Source organism: Triticum urartu, chromosome 7A (genome assembly GCF_056163025.1).
Source record: "Triticum urartu cultivar PI428250 chromosome 7A, HENAU_Tu73, whole genome shotgun sequence".
NCBI lineage: Eukaryota > Viridiplantae > Streptophyta > Magnoliopsida > Poales > Poaceae > Triticum > Triticum urartu.
Genome location: NC_141879.1, coordinates 300,424,082 through 300,431,180, shown reverse-complemented (window position 1 = coordinate 300,431,180; position 7,099 = coordinate 300,424,082). Strand labels below are relative to the sequence as shown.

The 7,099-nt window shown below is 36.8% G+C and overlaps 1 pseudogene; it reads right to left on the bottom strand.

Annotated features, from left to right (window-relative positions):
- Positions 1–5,484: 5,484 nt before the first annotated feature.
- On the bottom strand, positions 5,485–6,462 carry LOC147959371 (uncharacterized; annotated as a pseudogene).
- Positions 6,463–7,099: the final 637 nt, after the last annotated feature.

Below are 7,099 nucleotides of genomic sequence, written 5' to 3'. Positions count from 1 at the left end.
ATTTTAAGAAAGCTTGCAACACCACCACCTGCTATTAATCATGATATGTCGCAAGTACGTGATGATGCTACTTCTGCTATGAATGATGCTAGTGCTTTGATTGATAAGACTGTGCCACTAGGTGAATTTCTTGATGAACAACTAGCTAGAGCTAAAGAAATTGAGAATGCTGAAACTGATGAAATTACTGAAACTAAAAATTATAAAACACCTATTTGACCTGGCTCTCCTAGATATGAATTGCCTAAGATACTTGAAGGTTATGTTATTGAAGGAGATGTATCTAGGGATTTTCTTGCTTGTAAGGATAGATATGATCTTAAGAAATTAATGCAAGTTGAAAGAAAAATCTTTGAATGCTAGAATGAAATATGATCCTAAGTTTTATACTTCACCTATCTTTATTACCGATAGGGATTATGAATTCTCTGTCAAGAGTTAATTACTTTGGTTGAATCTGATCCTTTCCATGGCTATGACACTAAAACTGTTGTGGCACATCTTACTAAATTAAATGCTTTAGCCACCCTATTTTCTCATGATGATTTTTTTTCTATTATTATATTCTTAAGTTATTTCCTTTCTCCTTAAAGGGTGATGCTAAGATATGTTATAATAATCTTACTCCTGGTTGTGTGTGTTGTCCCCAGGATATGATTTATTACTTCTCTGAAAATATTTTCCTGCTCATAAGAAACAAGATGCCTTACAGGAAATATTTAACTTTGTGCAAATTGAAGAAGAGAGTCTCCCACAAGCTTGTGGGAGGCTTCTCCAATTACTTAATTCTTTTCCTAATCATACTCTTAAGAAAAATGAAATACTTGATATCTTCCATAATGGACTAACCGATGCTTCTAGGGACTTCCTAGATAGTTGTGTTGGTTGTGTTTTCAGGGGACGAACTATTGAACAAGTTGATGAACTATTGAATAATATTTTGAAGAATGATAATGACTAGTCACTTCCTGAACCACCACCTAAACCCACCCTGAAGAAGAGGGGTATTTTATTTCTCAGTCCTGAAGATATGCAAGAAGGAAAGAATTGAATGAAGGAAAAGGGTATTAAAGATGAAGGTGTTGAAAATTTGCTACCTATAGAAGAAATACATGGTATTGACGCACCACCACAGGTGTTAGAGGTAAATTCTCTTGTAAAGTTTGATGAAGGTGATATTCCTTATAATAAATCTCATAGTCAATGCTTGTATGAATTTGACAATTACATTATTAAGCAAGATCATTTCAATGAAAATGTTATGAAACAATTGAAACGAAATGCCTACATGATTGATCGCTTGAGTGACTTGTTGTTTAGAATTGTTAATGATGTCAAAGGTGTTAGTAAACATGCTTCTATGGTCCAAACTCAGTTAGAATAAGTTGCTAAATCTCAATGTGAATTGCTCAATGAAATGAATAATAATATGAATGATCATGATGTTAGAGTAATGACTAGAGGAGGTAGAATGACTTAGGAGCCACTTTATCTGGAGGGTCACCCTAAAAGAGTTGAACAAGACTCTCAAAGAACTAATGTGGATGCACCTAGTCCTTCTAAAAAGAAAAAGAAAAAGAAAAATGATAGGACTTTGCATACTTCTAGTGAACCTGAGGTAAAAAACCTTCTAGGGATAATAATGATGTTTCTATTTCTGATGATGAAACACAATATGGTAATGAACATTCACCTAGTGATAATGATAATGACAATGATGATGTTCATGAAAATGCTCAACTAGACAATGATAAAGAATCAAATAATGTTGTTGAAATAGAACCTACTGTTGATCTTGATAACCAACCTTCTAAAAATAAATGTTATGAGAAGAGAGATTTTGTTGCTAGAAAACATGTTAAAGAAAGAGACCATGGGTTCCGAAACCCATGCCCTTTTCACCTAAACCATCTAAGAAAAAGGATGACAAAGAATTTGAACGTTTCGCTGAAATGCTTAGGCCAGTCTTTTTGCGTACTCGTTTGACTGATATTTTAAAGATAGCCCCTTATGCTAAATATATGAAAGATATTGTCATTAATAAAAGGAAAATACCTGAAGATGAAATCTCCTCCATGCTTTCAACCTACTCTTTTAAGCATGGAGTACCTAAGAAATTAGGAGATCCAGGAATACCGACTATACCATGCTCCATTAAAAGAAATTATGTCAAAACTGTATTATGTGATTTAGGAGTTGGTGTTAGTGTTATGCCTTTCTCTTTATATAAAAGACTTGATTTGAATAAACCCACACCCACTAAGATATCATTGCAAATGGCTGACAAATCAACTGCCATACCTATCGGTGTTTGTGAGGCTGAGCCCGTTGTAGTTGCAAATGTTACTATCTTAACCGACTTTGTTATACTTGACATGCCCGAGGACGACAACATGTCAATTATCCTTGATAGACCCTTTTTGAGTACTTCAGGGGCTATTATTGATTAGAACACAAGCAAGATCACTTTTCATATCAATGGTAATGAACACACGGTGCACTTTCCAAAGAAACAATTTCAAGTAAATGGCATTCGTTCTATTGAAAAGACTCTGACAATCACTATTGGGAGTTTTCAAAATCCTCTTCTTACTTTAAAAAAGAAATATGAAACACTTATAATTGGGGAGATGCATATCACCATTGAGGTAACTTAGTGTTTTATGAAGATTCTTCAGTTTCATGTTAATCGGAAGTAGTTTATTAATAAGACTTGATCAACCTTATTAATGGATTATTTTTTAGAGGCATGTGGTCAATGAATTTAATAGGCACGACCTTCTGTACCCACTTTATATTTTTAGTTATTTTTAGTTAAATGTAATAGAATGCCATGAATATCCTGTTTTCTGAATTATCCGTGCAATAAAAAAGTGTCCAAAAATGAAAGTGCTCAAAATGACCTGGAAATTTTACATGATATTTTTCCTAAATATTTAAGAATTTTTGGTAGTGAAACCATCCTAGGGGGATTCCCCAGGTGCCCACAAGGCACCAGGGTGCGCCCTGGTGGGTGGTGGTCCCCACAGGGACCACCTCACTTATCCCTTTAGCCCACTTCGTCTCTTACCTCCAGAAAAAATCCCGGTAGTTCTCTCTCTCTCTCTCTCGTGTTCTTGCTCCCAAAGCTGAGATTTACAATCTCCTAGCTCAGAGCTCCATTTCTGAAACTATTTTGCGGGATTGCTAGTTGGTATGTGATTCGTCCATTGCTGCAATTAGTTTTTGTTTTAGTGGATTATATTTTTCATAATTATTTGCTCTTGGTGTTACTGAAAATGAGCTTGCATGTTGAATTCTTTGAGTTCCAAGTTGTTTGAATGCTTGATATAGCCTCCAGACATCCATATGAGTAGTTGCTACCAATCTTGTGAAGTTTTGTTGACATCATTTTGTGGCCTAAAAATTTCAGAAATTTGTTCGTACACAAATTAACCTCTTTAGGAGGATTTCATTGAGGAGGAGGTCCTCGGAGGCATCGTCAAGTGAGAGCTCGATATGACAGGCTTATGTTGAGCAAAGGGCAAGCTTAGTGCGGGATTCCGACACCAAATCATGTCGGTGGCCGTGCGACGAGTTCATGATAGGCATGGGTATTAAAGAAGAATTTGGTGAATATGTTCACAACACCGAGCTCGCTCCCTTCATCACTGATAAATGCACGCGACACTACAATCTTACCATCTCGTTCACTAAAAAGTTTGAGTTTCATTCTCGCACTTCTAGAGTTTTGTTTCACCTGTATGATTGAGCTTATAGTATACCTCTAGAAGAATTCTGTGATGCGTGCAAAATTCCATATTGGGGTTCGTTAGATGAATCACCAAAATCTAATTATGAGATGTTTATTACTCGTCTTTGCAATGGTGAGGATAGAGGAGTAACACAAGCTAGAATCAAAAGTATTCAGTTCCCCTCTATTCGTTATTTTGCATTGTTTAATGGCAAATGCGTCATAGGAAAACAAGACTGGAGTACACTCTGTGCTCCTGATTTAAGCCTCATACATACTGCTATAATGGGCATTAAACGTTATAATCTTGGGGCCATTGTTGCACAGAGGCTGCAACGCGATGCGAGTAGTGGTCATTTTATGGGGGAATTTATGCCTCTCGCGTAACTGCAAGTCTGGGAGTTTCACCTATGTCTAATGATCCTATCTTACCTGACCAATATCTAGATTTTGATTCAATGAAGTGCCATGATTTTATTAAGTATATAGCTCAGAATATGACTATAACTTAATGTTTAATAATGAGCACATGGTATCTGTTATTTTGCCTGCACCTGCTCTTTTTGACTTTCAAAGTAAACAAAGCTATTAAATTTAAGAGAGCGAGGAACGTGAGTACAACGCAACAGTAGAGCCACTCGCCGGGCCGAGGTGGAGGCACCGAGAGCCTCCACGAGCTACCACTTTGATTATTACCCAGACCAACAATGGTGATTACCAAGCTAGGCGAAAGCCTAAGCTTGGGGGAGTACGTATTTCCCACTGACATTACATTCATGTTCACACATCTCATTCCAGTTGTCGTTGTTCACCCTTTTTCATTGTATAATCCAAGTTAGTTTTAATTTCTCGCTTTCATTTTTGTGTTTGAAAAACTTTGAGAAAACCCAAAAATATTTTTCGCTTCTTTTCGGTTTTTTGTTTCTAGTTTAAATTAGTTGTAGTATTAAAAGAAACCCAAAAAGATTTCCCGTTCTTCTTTTGCTTGTTGGGATCTTTCCCGTGTAAATAGTTTTTCTCATTTTTGTTTCTCCTTCTTTAATTTGCTTTCTTCAAGAAAAATCAAAAACTCCAAAAATAATTCAGTGTGTTCGTGTGAATTTTTTTTTCTTTCGTTGAGTCATTATTGGGAGAAGACCATAATGAAAATGTCGAGTGGCTTTCATTTGCATTATTGTTGATTTTAGAAAGAGCCCATTTTACCTTGTCTTCTCCTTTGAATAAAATGTTTGCAGATCCCAACTTAGTCCACGGCACTCTTGCACTATGATTATTTTCATATCATTCGGTTGTGCAAGTGAAAGGCAATAATGACAATATTTGATGAAGTGACTGTGGCAAGGAAAAGCGGGTATGAACTCAACTTGTTTTTGTTTTTGTAAATATGTTTAACTCAGTATCCATGATTCAACATATTATGATTAAACATGTTTATGATGACAATTAGAGATTATAGTTGCTCATGCCATGCTTAAGGCCGTGTTTGGTTGAGCTGCAGATTCTGAAAAAGCTGTTGTAGAAAAGCTGGAGGGTGTTTGGTTAAAACAACTGTGACACTATAGATGTGGCTGTGAATTGTCTGTAATGCCCCTGAGACTTGAGTGAGTTTGTTTATATGCTAATTGACCATAAAGCAGTGATATATATATATATATGTAGGTAATTGAACTATTTCTGCAAAGGAGAAATATGACAATTTAGGCCATTCACAGCTAACATATATGCAAACGACTATACTTTGATGTTGCATTTCAAAGGGATGAATGTAGAAAGTTGAACACCTCATACTTCCCTTGAGGTGGACGGTGCCGACGAAGACGGAATTCCGGTAGATGGTATGTACTCCCTTTGAAAGGAGCAAGGTATCACGTTCGATTTGGATATCTAGAGTCCACAAGATAGTATTTCCCTGAAAATGTACAACAAATTAGCGTCGCACATAAGAATATAATTACTTATGGGATTTTTTGTTAGTATGTTATACCTTTGGGAGGTACATGAAATGAAGAGAAACGTCATAATGCATGATTCAAGATCCTTGTGTCATGTGCACAGCCCAGCCAACCCGCAACCACAAAGGTAAACCTCATGTCAAAGTCACATATTGCAAGCACATTCTGAGATGTAAAACCATGCCAACATCTATGCTTAACCGCATCATCCACATGTACTAAAACTGGCACATGTGATCAATCTATTGCACCAATAGCACCTTTGAAATGAGTCTAGAAACGTTCATCTTTAATCTTTTCATGCTCATAGCCAAAAGTAGGATCTGTCGGTTTGATGATATCTTTCGCTAACTTGCGCAAACATAACAAAATTTCGTTAAACTTTGTATGAACTGTCCAAAGTGACCGTACAAAATGGTTCTTAGGTTGAGCAAATGATTGACGTCCGCTAACTATCCATAAGAACATGGCCAATGAATTAATTGAGGAAACATTAGTAGTTGATGTCAAACCATATGTAGAGACAAGAAAATCGTGAAGTGCCATGAAAACATCAGTGCTCATCCAAAACATTTTATAAAAGTATTAGGGCCGACCATAGCACTCCATGACCCATTGAAGTCCAGTTTGCTGAGGCAATCTGTATATTTTGTTCAAGTACCGCTCAACATAGAGGTTACCTAGGTTTCCCATGATTGCAGCCTGCTTCCCAAGTTCAGCTAGAACTTTAAATCCCTCCTGACCCTTTTTGGCCACTTCTTCCATCCTTGAATCCATCTACACAGGAACATGAGGATGCCAAAATACTCATGGTCAACAACATAAGAAATACTTTTAACAATATGTATACTATTGGAAAACAGAAGCAAATATTGTTCACAACACAATCATGTCGCAACAAGTGAAATAACTTTGGTTCACAACAGCAAACATGGTTCCAGAACATAAGCAAATACATTTCACAACATAAGCAAATATGGTCTACAACATAAGCAAATATGATCCACAAGATCACAACGTAAGCGAATATAGTTCTACAACATAAGCCTACATGTGCTTCAACATCTCCCTCTCATGCTCCCTCTTCAGATAATCAAGCCTCCCTTCTTTTGTTTCAAGAGCATTGAAGATTTCCCTAAAGTCAAGCTTCACCATAAGAGTGAGGGTTGTGTGCATGAGAGTAGTTTCTTCTTTGACACCACATTCTTTCACCATCTTCATAACCTCTGAAATGGTGGGGACATGGTTGGTTGGAGCCGATGATGCCTCCACAATTGAGGTTATCTTGTCCACTCCACTTTCTATCTTCTAACATGTCTTCTTGCCAAACCGTAAGAATGGACTCTTCCCATCCTTCTCCTCATTTACATTAGAGGGTTTCTTGCGCTTCTTGCTTGCATTTGGTTTCTTCAAA